This window comes from Sminthopsis crassicaudata, chromosome 3 (genome assembly GCF_048593235.1).
Source record: "Sminthopsis crassicaudata isolate SCR6 chromosome 3, ASM4859323v1, whole genome shotgun sequence".
NCBI classification, from domain to species: domain Eukaryota; kingdom Metazoa; phylum Chordata; class Mammalia; order Dasyuromorphia; family Dasyuridae; genus Sminthopsis; species Sminthopsis crassicaudata.
In genome coordinates this window covers 228,918,616-228,937,083 of record NC_133619.1, presented here as the reverse complement: position 1 = coordinate 228,937,083, position 18,468 = coordinate 228,918,616, and positions in this window count along the sequence as shown.

The following is an 18,468-nucleotide window of genomic DNA, read 5'->3' as shown; positions in this document are numbered from 1 at the left end:
GATTAAAGTGTATTGCCCAGTAGATGTGGAAAAAACACATGGCCTTGCTTATCATTCACTCCAAATTTATGGTTTCTAAATTTAAAACCAACTCATAGCACCATCACATTTTGTTTATGGTGGCAAAATGATTTCTAAGTTTACCTTGGCTGAGTGACCTGATTTTCTTCCCTTCCTGAGTTTTTCCTTAAGAAAATGAATCTTCTGGGTCTTTTTTTTTTTTTTTTTTAGTCTAATAACCTAAAAGGATTTTTGGAAGAAAAGGTTTAGCTATTGAGGGTAGATTAAACAGGATTTTGAACAATTTGCTGTCAACTTCTTCTAGTTTTGGCTCTTCTAATTCTCTTCTATATTCTTCCTGATTTTCATGGCCATCCCCTTAGCTCAGAATCAAATAACTTCATTTTTGTAATTTTGTGGCAGTTTCTTAGCAACTGTCTTAGCCTCTGGCTTCTGAATAATACCTTTATACCCCACTTTGATCCTAGAGTTACTATGTGAAAGCTCCATTGTGGAGTTATCTGGGTTTAACTACACTAGTACATAAGATACTTGAGTGTGGAAACTGGTTTTTGTTTGTATTTTGATTTTGACCCCTATTTTCCCCCCAGTATCTGGCAGAGAGCTTCACACATTGATTTGTACTTGTAAATTGAATTATGTAGGAACTACCTTTTACCAAGGCACTTTTCTGCAATAATCTCAGAAAGATTCCCTTGCCTATAGCAGGCACTTAATCAATATTTGTCCAAAGGACCATAGCATCATCAATTTAGCATTACAAGAGACCTTAGCTTTCTTGCTGTTTCTTATACTAGACACTCCCTGACACAGGCCAATTTCACTGGTTCTCTACTATGCCTCTAATTTTCTTTCTGCATATCTCTATTTCTTATCTTTTTTGACTTCCTTCATTCCAATCTAAAATTCCACCTTTGGCAAGAAATATTTCCTGGTCTTCCTTAATTCTGATACCTTCCCTTGGTGTTTATCTTCAATTGATCCATTCTATATCTTTTTTTGTACGTAGTTGTGTGTATATTTTCTCTCCCTATTTTCCATTCCATTAGACTGGGACTTTTCTTGAAATCAAGAGCTGTTTTTCGTTTGTTTGTTTGTTTGTTTTTTGCATTCCTATTGATAGTTATTCATAAATATTTCTTTACTGAACTAGAAGTTTGATTGTGTTAAAATGTCAATGGTCATTTACTTTCCACATGACCTTGGTCTGCCCCCTTGCTTACTTGTCTCTGTGACTATTGGCTTGTGCATTAGGATTACATGATCTCAGGCTTGGTCTTTTTATGCATCAAATGGGCTATCATTTCTCTTAAGCCATATACCCTGCCTCTAAAAATTTCCACTGTGAAGTGTTCTTTCCCAATGGCATCTTATGTCTTCATTTGTTATCATAGTTAATGTTCAGAAACTGTCAAGTTGAACTGTGATTTTAAGTTCTTTATATTAATGGGTATGACAAAGTTTAGTCCTGGAAGAGTCCTTAACTTCCTTGCTGTATCAAATTTATGTATGAGATGAGTTTGGGTTGAGATTTTAAAGAAGGATATGAGAGTAGCTAATATAAATAAAATATAGAGAAAACCTAAAATTATTCAAATCAGTATGGTGAAGATTGTCATAATAATTATAGATTGTATTTGTATAGCTCTTTAAATATTTTTAAGTTCTTTACATACATTATCTTTAAACCCCACTTTGATCCTAAAGGGATCATGGTGTAGAAAGTGAAAATGCCAACCAGAATACCTGAGTTAGCAAGAAAATTTGCTCTTCTAAAATTATAATGGATTGTATAAGGATAAACATTTAGATTTTAGAAAACAAATCCATCGAAAATAGTTTTACCAGTAACCTCATTCCTATATCTTAGATGATCACTGGACAATTCTAGGATTCTGCTCCTCATCCCTCAATGCTTTCCTCTTTTGTTGAGGGGTTACAATGTCTGACAACATTCAGCTCAACTCTTAATACTATATTGTTGTTGATCATTCATTTTTTTTTTCAGTTATGTCCAACTCTTTGTGAGCCCATCTCAGGTTCTTTTGTAAGGGTCCAAAGTTTCCTTCTCCAACTCATTTTTATAGATGAAGGAAAAGGCAAACAGGGTTAAATGACCTGGTCAGGATCACATCTCTAGTAAGTATCTGGGGCCAGATTTGAACTCAGAAGTCTAAATCTTCAGCTGTAAACCTGGCACTCTATTCATTGTGCTATGTAGCTGTCCAAATGGTATATAGAACTCTGGCTATTTTGTTGTTTTCTTTATTCATCGCCTGTGTACTGGGTCATTCTTTAGTTATCCTTTTTCCTTTGTTTTGTCCTATCTAGAAAACCTGTCAGTGTCAGGATCAAAAAAAATCCTCTAGATGGTTTGCCATCAAAAAGTTCTAGAAAAGGTATTGATCACCCAAGGGTGGCTCTATCACTAGCTTCTCTTGTTCTACATAAAAGTGTTTGTAGGAGCTTCAAAAGATTGACTATATGAGTCTAGTAATTCTACAAGAAAACATAATCAGTTATTCTGTTAAATGTAGAATCACAACAATATAGTCACTTTTGGGGGGAAATACTTAAAAACTAATTTTAATTCAGCAATTAAAAGTTGCTGTCTTGGTACTATGTGTAAGTAATGCAATTCCCTTACTACTATGACTTGAAGGATTTTGTCAGTCTTTAAAGTTTTGTCGTGTCCATGTATATGAGGAATCCTAAACCATATTTTAACTGACATGACAGCTTCTGAATCTTAAACTATTAAAATAAAAAAGAGATGAGTATCTAGAGGGAACTGCCCAGTGGGAAGCTCACTAATTTTAGAGGCTGAAGATCTGGGTTCAAATCTTGACTGATAATTATTATCTTTATGACTGGATATCACTATCTCTCCCTGGGCCTTTTCTTGATATATAAAATAATAAGTGAGAATCAGTCATTTTGTGTGCATTTTCTGCTCTAAATGTATGATGCTATTAAATCATCCTTAATTCTGTCCCACTTTAGAAATGTGCCATTGGTATGTTGATTGTAGCCTAAAGAGGGCAAGAAATAATGTCCCCCACCAAAAAAAAATTTCTTCTTGCTTAAAAAAATGAGATGAATTCAAAAGAATTTCAAAAGAAAGTGAAGATTATGTTTAAAAGGCATTTTCTGATATTTATGATTGTACAAATGATTTCTATAAGATAGTAAAGTATAGTGTTAAAAATGATGGCTTTAATAGTGAGGATACAACTGGATTCAAATTACAACTTGACTCCTGGGCAAGGCCTTCAGTTTCCTCAACTATAAAGTAACTATTTTGACTACTATACCTATCTCAGTGTTATTGCAAGTCTCAACTGATATAATGTAAGGAAAGAACTTAGAAATTTAGGAACTATAAAAATATTGCCCATAATTACTATGTCAATCTCTACCATACTAATTTGAGGAATGTATAGTGATTTCATTATGCTTTATTTTTATTAATTATTCTTAAACCATCTTTCAAAATCTCAACCTAAACTTATCTCATCACATAAGACTTTTTCTATTGAATGCCAAGAATCATTGACCCAAAAGAGGCAAACCTTGTTACTGTTAACACCTCTCTTATCTTTCATTATTCATTTCCAATTAATTAATCAACCATTTAATCCTTACTCTCTCCCCTACCCTAGGAATTTCTTGAATTCATCCAAATGGGCATCTGGGAGTATCAAAATTACTAAATTTCCATTTGCCTTCCCCTTTCACTTAGGATGCTTGTCTGTTTATAGAGCTTGGAAGAAGTTGGATTCAATAATTCCATTACTTCAGATAAGATGGCACTCAGAAAGTACCTTAAATATCACAGAATTTTATTTACATTACTGTCAATTTAATAATTTTTTTATCCTTTAAACTAAGGGTTATAAATGTGGAAAGGCCTATGAACTTAAAAAATACATTTGGATATCTACATTTCAAGTATCTGATTTTCTTTGTAGTTCTATTTGATCTTGTGCTTTTAAAAACATTATTTTGACAAAGAATCCATGAGCTTTATCTGACTCCAAAATGCATCTATGCTATGCACTGATTTTTAGCTGGTAAATTGGAATTATAAGAATTTTAGAGCTGTAACTTTAGAGATGAACTAATATAATGTCCTCATTTTATAAAATAAGAAACTGAGACTCAATCATTATTAAATGTCATCCCTAAATCTGTAATGTTCTTTTCTCTAAATTGTATCGTTCTCTGGGAGCAGATCTCTTGGGGAGCTTCTTCTGCTCTTAATTTCAGTTCAGTTCAATTATCCCAAATGCAGCCAGGAGTTAAAGTCCAGATCCTTTATCCTGTCCTTCAAAGTGCTGAATCTTTTCCTGGGCCTGGTTAGCTTTCTTAGCGGTTTGTCTCTTTCCTTGGTTCCTGAGTATTCTTGTCCGAATGTCTACAGCCAGCTTCAGCCTCTCATCCTCTCAATGTCTCCAGCCAGCACAAATGTGGAAGTTGGAATGAATCTTGACTCTGAATCTCCCGAAGTCCTCCCGAAGTCCTCCTGAAGTCCTCTCTCGCCCTGAGAGCTTTTTGCTTATATGCTGCACACCAATCATTTCATCACTAGGAAACCATTATTTGTTGTAGGATTAAATCAATGCTAAATTAGATTTAACCATTGTCTCCTCAATTCCACTCAGTATCTTATTTCAAGTTCTGGCCCATAACATCTCCTTGTAGAATCAGATCAATCATACTGAATTAGATAATAATTGTCTGTATTCATTCCAGTGACTTAGCACCTTGCATGTTATGTAACCCTAACATAAATCTATATATTAATGAAAGATTTGTGGTCAGCATATGGTTACCATTCTTCATGATCTAAAAAATAGTGATGGATAAGGTCCTCTAAAGACAAAAACAATTTGTTAAGCTTCTTTTTATCCAGCATTACATCTGGCATAGTCTCTTCCAAAAGAAAATTAAATAAATATTTGTTTATTAATTTAATTGAATGGAAGATGTGGACACACTAAACCCTTTCAGTCAATCACTGCTCAGTATTATGAACATAGAGGTAGCCAGGTGGTAAAGTGGGTAGAATGCCATGACCGAAGTCAGAAGACTCATTTTTCTGAATTCAAATCTAGCCTCTGACACTTACCAGTTGTGTGACATTGGGCCAGTCATTTAACCTTATTTGTCTAAGTTTCTTCATCTATAAAATGAGCTGCAGAAGAAAAAAGAACACTCTATTTCATTATCTTTGCCAAGAAAACTACAAATGGGGTCACAACAAATTGGGGATGATGGAAAATCAACTGAACAAAATTGTGAAGATGTAAATCAGGGCTTTTCCCAAGTAAAGGTTTTGATATAGATGAAAGAGAAACTCCATTAGGTACCTGCTTGAAGGTAGGTACTTCACTGAGAGAGAATAAGAGCCTATAAAATGGAAAGGGGAAAAAGAAGAGATTTAAGGTAAACTTCATTTTGCCCTGAGTTGGCACCCCCACCTCTGAGCTAATTCTACTGTTTAGTTTCTGCTTCATTACATTAGTTTGCCTAGCAGAAGGGACAAAACTTTATTTTTAATACAGAATAATGCAATTTTTCAAAAGATTGTCTATTTTTATTTATGGGCTCTTTATAGAGTTTAATTTGATTCACAGTGAGACATCTCTTTTCTGGTCTGTTTCTGGTTATGTCACTTGTTCAGAACAGAAGTTGACTCTGGTTTCCAGATACCTATTATTAATCAAAATTGTCATTCTGAAATTTCACATATTGCTTACATGTTGCTTGGAGGTATCCTGGGGAAGAAGTCTCCTTGGAGGTAAGAAATTGCTTACCTTTAATTCTCTCTCTGATGAGGTATCATTGGTAAAAATATAATAGCCTTGATGCAGTTAATATTGTAGTGAATTGCGTTGTTCAATTAATATTCTTAGTAATTTGTATTTTCTCCCTCTTATTCACCTGAATATGTGTATGTGCCTGCATAGGGGTGTGTGTGTGTGTGTGTATGCATGTGTGTGCACATATGCACATGTTCCTGTGCATGAATACAGAGTCCACCTCTTGAATAACCTTCCTAAGGATGCTTTTCTCTGAAGTGGTATTCATTTTCTCATGAGAGAAAAAGTGTTTCACATCATTGGGCATCAGTAACTGAATTTGAAAAAAAAATTTTTTTCTTGATATCACTGAGTCCTCAGGGAGGTACAAGAGGTACAAGAGAAAAATGTGAATCATTTTCTAAAATTCTCATTAGAGATGTGATTAAATATTACTAAAGGTTAATTAGCTCCCTTCCCCTCTATGATGCTTCTTAAAAGAGTATGCCACATCTTCTCTTCATTGACACTGGGAAAGATCATGGCTACTATTCTAAGAATTTTCTGTGAAACCTGGAGTAGGCATCTAATCCATTCCTACGTTTTCATGCTGAACATCTGTTTCTGTACTTTCCCACATTTTAAGAGTCTCTATAGAATATGATTTAATAATCTTCTTCAGCAATACACTCTAGTATCTAACAACCCCCATTTTCAGAAAATATCCCCTTAGACTTAATATAAATGCCTCCTTCTACAATTGCAGAAAATTTCATTTTTTTCCTGCAAGTATATTCTAAGAATGACTTTCTATAATTTTTGATGTAATAATCTTTTTATTTTCTTTTTTTAAGATAGTTAACTTATTCTTTTCTTTTCTTGAATGTGGAATAAACAATTCCTATACTTTCAATGTCTTCATTTCTTGCATTTTTATTTTTTAAACAATGTAGTTACATTTTAATTGTTACAATCTAATCAATTGTTTAATTGGCTAGCAACAATAATATTAATGTTTATTTTAATGATACTTTCTGTTTTTATCTTAACAAAATTTGTCCTCCTATAGAATCATCTCATATTATCCAAAAAAAATTTAAAAGAAAAAGAGCAAGAAAAGAAAAAATCAGCAAAACTAATCAGTACATACAAAAAAATCTAGTATGGGCAATGCTCCATGTCCATAGGCCTCTGTTAGCTCTCCAAAGGGATGGGGTGAGGTGCCTTTGTATCTCTCTTCTTTGAGCCACACATTTTCTTTATGTAATTTGGAACATTCATTTCATTTGGGTCAAAGGTGTTCCTTTCATTTTATATTTTGTAGTTATTGGGTGTGTTAATTTTGCCTCTATTGATTTCACTTTTCATCACTTCAATTTTTTTTTGCTTGCCTCTTTATATAATTTTTTGTTTCTAACTGGATAGCAATATTTCATTACATTCATGTGCCACAGTTTGTTCAGCCATTCTCAGTTGATGAGTGCCTTCCTTATTTCTTTCTTTGCTACCATAAAAAGTAGTACTTAAAATATGTTGTTGTATGAGGGTACCTTTATGTTTTATACACCTAGTAGTTGAATCTCTAGGTCAAGGTATATGGACATTTTAGACATTTTGTTTAATTAATGCCAAATTGCTTTCCTAGCAATATTTTTACTAAGCTATCCAATTCTTGTGTCTTTTGTCAGTCTGAATTATTTATGCAAGAGTTAGATCTATGTGAGCTTCTATATGGCTTTGATGAGTGTCTATGTCAGGCTTGATGTCATATCTCTGTATCCTCCCTAATAGATTACACATGGGGAAGCAGCAAGGGTGATATAGTTTCTTTCCAAGTTTTCCAGTCTTTTTAGCATATTTCTGTTTTCAAATGGTGAAAGGTAGTTTTCCAGTAAGTGTTGAATCTGTGATAAATGATCATTTTCAAAGCTGATTATAATGACATTGATAATAAAGTGCTGATATTGAGATGATGCTCCATAAATACAAAAGCCTGTTTCCAAAACACATTAGTGATATCCCACCCCAGTCCCATGGCAGAATCAAGAACACTAAGGAATCAATTGGTTACTATTGGAATGCCTTACTGAATAAATCATAGCAAGAAATGTGAATTAAGGCATGGCCAAAGACTTTAAGTCCTCTTTTTAAAGAAAAAATATAACATACACTTTCTCTTCATTTCCTACCATCTATACTGCTTTTAGATTTCTCTGGAATATCCTACCCACTTGGAGTACTTTCTACTTCACATCAATCCTCTGCTTTTTCACTTTCTTTTGTAGGTTGCTTTCCTGCATTAAATCATGAATTCCTTCAGTCCAGGAACTATCTTTTGCTGTTTTTTATATCTCTACTACCTGGGATATAGTTGATACTTAATAAATGCTTATTGACTGACTGAAATGCTGTTTCTCATTCAAACAACAGAAAGTTGATAAATTTTTGGAAGATTTTTCTGATATCGTACCTAAATATTCCTTTTTTCAACTTCCACCCAATTCTCATAATTCTGCCCTCTATGGCCAGGCAGAATAATTCTAATCTTACTTTCACACGAGAGCTCTTTAAATACATGAAGATGACTATCACATCTCCACTCAAACATCCCTTTTCCAGGTTAAATATTTCCAGTTTCTTTAGGCACAATGGATAAAGTGCCAGGTCTGAAGTCAAAAAGACATAAGTTTAAATCTGGCCTCAGATGCATACCAGCTGCAGGAATATGGGCAAGTCACTTAGCCATTTTTTTGCCTCAATTCCCTACTATGTAAAATAAGGATAATAATTGCACCTTTTTTGCAGGATTGTTGTGAGGCTCGAATAAGATAATAATTGCAAAGCACTTAGTACAGTGTCCAGCACATAATAAGTACAAATAAAGTTACTTATGATAATAATGATATACTTAAAGTATTTCACCACTCTGGTGAACTTCCTCTCAATATTCTCTAGCTCATCAATTTCTTTTATTTTATTTTAATAGTTTTTATTTACTAGATATATACATGGGTAATTTTACAACATTGACAATTGCCAAACCTTTTGTTCTAATTTTCCCCTCCCCCCCAGATGGCAGTTGACCAATACATGTTAAATATGTTAAAGTATAAATTAAATACAATATATATATGTATATATATATATATATATATATATATATATATATATATATATATATATATCCATGTCCAAACAGTTGTTTTGCTGTACAAAAAGAATTGGACTTTGGAATAGTGTACAATTAGCCTGTGAAGGAAATCCAAAATGCAGGCGGACAAAATTAGAGGGATTGGAAATTCTATGTAATGGTTCATAGCCATCTCCTAGAGTTCTTTTGCTGGGTATAACTGGTTCAGTTCATTACTGCTCTATTGGAGCTGATTTGCTTCATTTCATTGTTGAAGAGGGCCATATCCATCAGAATTGATCATCATATAGTATTGTTGTTGAAGTATAAAATGATCTCCTGGTCCTGCTTATTTCACTCAGCATTAGTTCATGTAAGTCTCTCCAGGCCTTTCTGAAATCATCCTGCTGGTCATTTCTTACAGAACAATAATATTCTATAACATTCATATACCACAATTTATTCAGCCATTCTCAAACTGATGGGCATCCACTCAGTTTCCAGTTTCTGGACACTACAAAGAGGGCTGCCACAAACATTCTTGCACATACAAGTCCCTTTCTGTTAGTTAAAATCTCTTTGGGATATAAACCCAGTAGTAACACTGCTGGGTCAAAGGGTATGCACAGTTTGATAACTTTTTATAGCTCATCAATTTCTTTATTGAACCGTGGAATCTAGAATTCAATATAATGTTCCAGAAGTTGTCTAAGCAAGGAAGAATACAAGAGGAACTACCATCTTTTTCCCCTCCTGAAGGTATATAAAGAAAGACAGCATTAGGTATTTCTATGGACTGAAATTCTTAACTGTCAATTCATCTTGAATGCTCAGTCCACTAAAATACATCTTTTCCAAACATTCTCTGCTTAGAAAGCTCATTTTTAAAAACCCAACAGTGTGGGGAGCTAGGTGGCACAATGGATGGAGCACTAGCCCTAAAGTCAGGAGGATCTGATTCAAATATGGTCTCAGACACTTGACACTTCCTAGCTATGTGACCTTGGGCAAGTCACTTTACCCCAATTGCCTCAGCCAAAAAACAAATAAACTGTGAAGCTTTTGAATTCTTGATCTATTAAATCTAGACCAAGTTGAAAAGGGATCTATTGGCTAGTGAGGTCTTCCACATGCTCATGTTTGGAGCATCAATTACATCTTAATGATTTTTCATGTCCATTGGGGGTTATCATAACAGTTCTTTGATTTTTTTTTAATAAGTTAATACCATTTAATTATTTATTCATGCCTTCTTTTATTTTTATTGAATTTTTCCTCTTTTAATTCCATGATTATTATATTTATTGTTGAATTTAATGTATTTTTATTTCTTCCATTGCAGATATTCATATTTCATCTTACGTATCTGAAGAAATGTCTTCTCTTAGATTTATAGCATATATAAAATATCTTGAAAATTTAAAGAGCCCTATAAATATTACCTGTTTATGGTAGATTTTCTCATAACTTTTTCAATATTTTTCTTTTAATATATATTCTTCAGTTTCAGGAAAACTAATTTTTTACATTTGTTTTTAAACAAATTCTCCTCCTTAAGTATATGTAGTATTCAGTTCACTGAGAACTTTCCATGTTTTTTTCTGAGAGCACCCTACTCATTTTTTCTTATAGAATAATAGTATTTCATCACAATCACATACCACAATTTATTCTGCCATTTCCCCAATTGATGGGAAAGCTCTCAATTTCCAATTTTTGTCCTGAGTAAAAAGCTGCTGTAAATATCTTGTACATATAGAAATCTTTTTTAAAAAATAATCACTTTGGATATTTTTGCCTCGTAATGGTATTATTATTAGATCCCAAAGAATATGCATGATTTTATAGCCATTTGGGAATTGTTCATATCTTTTGATCATTTATCCATTGGGGAATGGCTTTCTCTCTCTCTCTCTCTCTCTCTCTCTCTCTCTCTCTCTCCCTCTCTCTCTCTCTCTTTTTTTTTTTTTAATAAACTTGACTCAATTCCCTGAATACATTTGAGAAATAAGGTCTTCATTGGAGAAACTTGCTTCAAAATTAATTTCTCAATTAGTATTGCTAAACTAAATCCCCACCCCTATGTATTATATTATTTCTTTCCCTTCATCCTAACCTGTTTCAAAAATATTTTGCAACTGACCACCCCTTCCCTAATATTATCTCTCTTCTATTATTCTCTCCTATTCCCATATCATCTTCCTTTTCTAGTTTCCTGCAGGGTAAGATAGACTTCTATACACATATTGAGTGTGAATGTTTCATCTTCTTAAGTACATTTTGATGAGTATTAGGTGCATTTAATCTTTTCTCTCTCCCTCTTCCCCTCCATTGGAAAAAATTATGGCAGATGATTTACACCGTTGTGCCTCTCCCTTTCCCATTTTTTCAGTACATTCTTCTTTCCTTCTTAATTTTATTTTTTAAGATATTATTCCTCATATTCAATTCATACATTTTCCTCTTGTGTATATAGATACATAGATAGATAGATAGATAGATAGATAGATAGATAGATAGATAGAGATATATTTACTCCTTCTAAATGCCACAATAAGAAAGCTATGAGTTACAAATATCATTCTCATATATAGGAATGTAAACAGATAAATGTTATTCAGTCCTCTATGAAATCCTTTTTTTTCTGATTACCTCCTTATGCTTCTCCTGAGTCCTATAGATCCAATTTTCAATTCACATCTGGTCTTTTTATCACAAATACTTTAAAGTCCTCTATTTTATTGAAAATCTACAATTTCCACTGGTGGATTATACTCAGTTTTTCAGGATAGGTCATTTTTGCAGGCATTCCTAGTTCTACTGCTCTCCAGAATATCATATTCCAAGTCCTCTGATCCTTTAATTTAGAAATTTCTAAATCTTGTGTTATCCTGATTGTGGCTCCATTATACTTGAATTGTTTTTTTGTTTTGTTTTTTTCCTAGATGTTATAATATTTTCTCCTTGATCTAGAAGTTCCAGAATTTGGCTATAATATTCTTAACAATGTTCATTTGAGGATCTCTTTCAGGAGGTGATTGATGAATTCTTTCAATTTCTATTTTTTTCTCTGGTTCTAAAATAGTAAACAGGTTTTCTTGATAATTTGTTGAAAGGTGATGCTAAAGTCTTTTTTAATCAAGGTTTTCAGGTAGATCAATAATTATAAAACCATTTCTTTTGGATCTCTTTTTCAGGTTAGTTATTTTTCAAATGGTATATTTAACATTATTTTCTATTTTTTTCATTATTTTGGTTTTCTTTTATTGTTTCTTGATTTCTCATAAAGTCAAAAGCTTCCATTTGCTTAATTCTAATTTTCAAAGAACTATTTCCTCAGTGAACATTTGTACCTCCTTTCCCATTTGGTCAATTTTGCTTTTTAAGGTATTCTTTTCCTCATTAGATTTTATAATTTACTTCCTCAGTGCTAGAAAAGTGACTTCCTATGAGCTGAGACTTTTTGAAGCTGCCACTGCCATCACTGCCCAAAACCACTCCTTCTTGGTTGATTTTCCAAAGGCCCTCTCAGCCTACCAACAGACCTTTCGTGTTGACCTGCCAAGTAGTTTTTGGGGTCTCTGGGCTGAGATATCTAGAAACCACCAGTAGTGCTACTGATTCAGTGGCCCAAGACCCATTCTTGCTTTTTCCAATATTGGGGTTGGGGCCAGGGTTGCTCTGCCATTATGAGTTCTGGGATTGAACACTGGACTCCCACCCTGATGCCACAGACCTTTCCTGCTGAATTTCTACTTTGTCTTTGGCTGGAAAATGTTCCACTGTCTTTTATTTTTTTATTATTTATTTAGAGTCATTATTTAAAGGAATGTGGAGTAGTTTGGGGGAGATTTTGGCAAGTCCCTGCCTTTATTCTGCCATCCTGGCTCCATCTCCTATAATATAATTTTTAAATAATGTATTACCTTTCACTCTTTCTTTATACAACTCTTTTCTCCTTCCATCATAGGCCTTTATAGCTTTACTATCATGATAGCCTTTTGGTTGGTATACCTGACTTAAGTATCTCCTCATACCATTCCATTCTCTATTCAACTGCCAAGGTGATTTTTCTACAGTGTAAGTCTTATCATGTTTGCCCAACTCAATAAATTTCAGTTGCTATCTATAACTTTCAGAATCATATATAAATCCTATTTGGCATTTAAAGTTATTCATAAACTGCTTCTGTCCTACCTTTTCTGTCTTATTATTGCACATATATTCACATACATGTACATGGATATCAATGATCATACATACATATATGTATATTCATATGCATAGATGTTCTCTGTTTTTCTTTTTTTTTTCCCCTGAGGCTGGGGTTAAGTGACTTTCCCTGGGTCACACAGCTAGGAAGTGTTAAGTGTCTGAGACCAGATTTGAACTCAGGTCCTCCTGAATTCAGGGCTGGTGCTCTATCCATTGCACCACCTAACTACCCCTGTTCTCTGTTTTTCTGAAGGTGGATAGCATATTCCTTCATAAGTCCAAGCCTTTCTATATTTTTCTTAATCTATCAGCTCACATCATTTTCCTACAACACAATAATATCTTAATCTTATACTTTTAAATAGTATGAGCAATACTGATTGATGTGGCTAACATATAATGTGATTTGCCTATTTTTCACTTTTGATTAAATCTATTTTAGTTTTAACTTTGAAATCATGATTACTATTTCTGCTTTGTTTATATAACAAATTCTGCTTTATCTTTATTTTATTTTTCTATATATCTATCTGTCCTATCATTTTTGTAATATTTTCTGAAACCAAAATATTTTGGGGTTAAAGTTTTAATCTAATATCTGTTTTCATTTTATGGATGAGTTCATCCAATTTGCATCTAAGGTATAAGTACTTGTTTTCATTTTCCTCCTTTCTATTTTCTTTATTTTCCTTCTCTACCTGTTTTTGTCTCTCCTCACTCACTCTGCTTTATTTTACCTCTTACACTATTCATATCCCTCCTGATTCCTCTACTTCAATTCGACCTGCTACTTTGCCCTGCTATTGCTTAAGTAAACCCTCTCTAAGAATCCCTCCCTCATCTTTTCCTCTACTCTTCTTGCCTTCTTATTTCTTTCTGAATTAAGAAAAAATTTAGACACTTCAAGATAATATATATTGTTTCCTCCCCCCATTAACTTCTTTTATAATGATTTTTTTTCCTTTCCCTCTCATTTATATAAGATAATTACTCCTTTTTATCTCTCTCTACCCAGATGTATGTAGATAGGTAGGTAGATATATTAGAATTACACCATTGAACTCAGCTCAGACAAAGGTTTTCTTTAAATATTGGTAGAATTAATTCATGAACCCATACAGATGGCATGGGAATCTTTCCTGTTGTTCCTGGTGTTCATTAATGTCTTGATCAATTTCTGTTTGCTTCCTAAGGAGAGGTTACTTGTGTTTTTCTATTTTCTGATCTGTTAATCTAGGTATTTTTTGTTTTCATAGATATTTGTTAAATTCAGACTTATGTCAAATTTATTGGCATATAATTGGTCAAAATATTTCCTAATAATTGTTTTAATTTCTTCTTTATTGATGGAAATTTCACCCTTTTCATTTTCAATAGTGGATATTCAGTTTTCTTTTTTCTTTTTTTTAACTCAAATTATTCAATGGTTTATCTATCCTATTGTTATTTTTTTTCTCACAAAACCATTTCTTATATTTATTTATTAGTTCAATCATTGTTTTTTTGTTTGTTTTTCCCTTTCAGTCTTATGACTCTTACCTTTGATTTGCAGAATTTCCAATTTGATGCTCAGCTGGGGATTTTTTATTTGATCTTTTTCAAGTTTTTTTTTTTTTTTTTTTTTTAATTACATACCCAATTCATTGATCTGTTCTTTTCCAATTTTGTGGATGTAAGAATTTAGAGAAATGAATTTCCCCTGAGTATTCCTTTGGTTGCCTCTCATAAATTTTGGCATATTGTCTCATTGTTGTCATTCTTTTTAATGAAGGAGAGGAGATATTCTATCTTTTTCTGTGGAGGAAATTTGGAGAGTTCAAGATTTTCTGACCTACTCCACTATATCCTCAAGAATCTTCTTCCCCAGAGATTGAATGTTGACTTTATTTGTATTCCTAGAATTCAGAACAGTGCTTCACACATAGTAAGCATTTAATAAATATTTGCTGACCAAATGGCTTTTCTGATTCCATTGATCTGATGTTTTTTTCATTTCACTAAAATGCATTTAGGCCCACTATTATCCTCAGTTGAAAAACAAAGAGAATGGCAAAACAAAGCTGAGTAAATGCTCTGAATAATAATCTAATATGGTATACATATGTGAAAATGTGGGTAAAAATCATATAGGATAGGTAATCATGGATGAGATAAAATTTGAATAATTAGAATAACCAAATCAGTGAGAGCTACAACCATTTGAGAATAACAATTATGACAAAACATATAAAGGCTCATGAAGAAAAATCTAAAAGGATCTGAGTGTAAGATCAAGATGAGGCAAACAAATGGTTAGAATTGAAAATTCAACTGAAAATTCAACACATTTAAGTCGGGAATACTGTACTTAAGAAATCTGTGCTATTGTTAATCTTTATGGTACGGATCATTTTTACATTTATGATACAGATCATTTTTACATAGCTCATTTAAACTGTTGTGTTGTTCTCAATAAATACATTTCAGTGGAAAAAAAATCATATCCAAGTATGAAGTAGCATATTATTAATAATTGTAGTTTGTCTAGGCTTTTATAATGTTAACCCTATCCATAATCTTAGAAGGAATTAACTTTTTTATGATTTGACTCAAAACCTCAAAGCATAAAATCTCAAATTTTGATTGGAAATCCCTTCATTACATCAGATACTTTTAAAGGTCATTCATTATCCCGGGACACTATATTTTATAGTAGCAAGAAGAGATGGATAGATATTTTGAGGGATATTATGATTGTCCTTTTCATACTTTGTAACACACACACACACACACACAAATTTCCTTGATATTATTCTATACTACCTGTTGGGATAAGAAGTTATGCTAGGACTATGTTCCTTAATTGCATTTGTTTCCAGGAAAGTCAGGTGCCTGTGTGAAGATGTATAAGGAGAAGAAAGCCAACCATTCTCTCAAATGGTTCTACTTTTGAAATATAGGGATTGCCAAAAATTTCCCTCTACTCTCTTTCTTCTCCCATCTTTCAGTACCTGTGTTTGAGTCATTGTATCTTTAATCTGCCTTACTATTTCCTGCCACCACCTCCCTCCTTTTCCTTATCACCCACCCTGCAAAAGCTTGCAGGGAAGCTTACAAGTTTGCAAAGAAGGAAAACAATAGTGAAAGAGTCACATGATCATCATGTTTTGACTATCTCTGCTTCCAAGAAACTTATTAAATATAAGCCATCAATAATATTCTCTCTCATTTAGATCAGGAATCCTCAGTCATCATTAATCCTTCTTTTTGTAATTTTCTGTTAGGATTACTAAGTGAGAACTGAGGTTGTCTGGATAGTTTCAATATTTAGGATATGAAGTATATCCTAAGACACTCACAGTACAAAAGCTTTCTTTAAGAACAGAGAAGTTGAACACCTTAAATGACTTTCAAAAATTAATAGGAGATATCCAATGGATGCGTCCAGTGTTAGGCTTAACTACCAATCAACTACAACCACTATATGACATTTTAAGGGGAGACAGTGCTTTAAATTCACCACGCCAGCTTACAAAAGAAGCACAAAAGGCTTTGAGAGAAGTTGAACTGGCTTTATCCAATGTGGTTGAAAGAGTCACTCAAAAACCCTTGGAAATATCAGTTTTTGCTACAAAAGAGGCACCCACAGCAGTCCTTCACCAAGGAGACAGAGTGATTGAGTGGGTGAACCTCCCAGCACAACCAGAACAAAGCCTTACACCTTACCCAGTGCTTGTGGCTAGGATTTTATTAAAGGCTATTAAGAGAGTAACACAATTATCTGGGATAAGTTCTGAAAAAATATACACATTCTATACTAACGCACAGATTAATGTATGCTGTGAGACCATCCCAGAATGGCAAATTTTATTGGCCACCGCTCCAAATTTTGCACATGGATCTCCATTAAAGATTACCCGGCTACTACATAATTGGCGATGGATTTTTGAAGAAAAGGTTTCTAAGGTTCCTCTTAAAGGACCAACAATCTTTACAGATGCCTCCAAAGAAAATATTTGTGCCATATACTCTCATGATTTAACCATAAAGAGAGTAATCAGGACTCCTTTTCAATCCACTCAACAGAATGAATTATTTGCTATCATGCTAGCTCTCACTTATTACCCAGGAGACGTAAATATAATTACTGATTCAGCCTATTCAGTAGGTGTAGTACAAAGAATTGCCACAGCCCAAATAAAATTTGCAGCCTCCAATATTTATCAGCTCTTTAAGGAACTTCAAGAGCAAGTGAGAAAACATCCAGGCAAGATTTATATCTTGCATGTCCACTCACATAGTGGACTTCCAGGTCCCATTTTTGATGGAAATTCAAAGGCAGATAGCCTTCTAACCATGTTAGCCAGTAGTCCTTTATTTCAGGAAGCACAAGAATCTCATTCTAAATATCATCAGGCTGCTCGAGCTTTACGTTTACAATTTGGAATCACAAGAGAGGAAGCTAGGAGCATAGTAAAAAGCTGTACAGCTTGTCTTCCTTTCCATGCTCCTACACTCCCGCCAGGGAAGAATCCTCGTGGTTTGAGACCCAATGAAATCTGGCAAATGGATGTGACCCATTATAAATCTTTTGGTCGTCTATCTTTTATTCATGTCGTGGTAGACACCTTTTCAGGATTCACATTTGCAATGCCAGCAGCAAAAGAGACAGCCCGAGTGGTCACTGAATTCCTTATACAAGCTTTTGCAATTATGGTGTGCCACAAGCAATAAAAACAGACAATGGACCTGCATATACGTCCAAACATTTTACACACTTTTGTGCACAGTATAAGATTTTACATACCACGGGCATACCCTTTAATCCTCAAGGGCAGGCAATAGTAGAGAGAAGAAACAGAGATATTAAGACACTCTCCAAAAACAAAAGAAAGGGGGAGCCACAGGTAGCCCTAGGGAACTTCTAAATTTAGTTCTCTATACCATTAATTTTCTAATTTTGACAAAGATGCACTGGCTCCAGCAGACAGGTTTTATAACCACCAGAAGGGCAGTGTCCAGTGAGAGCATCTCCACTGTCCTTAGATAATCGCCAGGTGATGTGGAGAGATCCAGAAAGTGGTGAATGGAAGGGACCAGATAGGTTAACTGCCTGGGGGAGAGGGTTTGCTTGTATTTCTTCAGCAGGAGAAGGAATCAGATGGGTGCCAACGAGTCATATTCGCCTTGTCCATCAGAGAGAGACAGAAAAAGAGAAAGGCCTCAAATAAAGGAGAAGATCTAAGAAACATCTGACACTGAAAGAGCATGGATAATAAGAAGACTGTTAAAGAACTTTAAAAACCAGCAGGAATCATT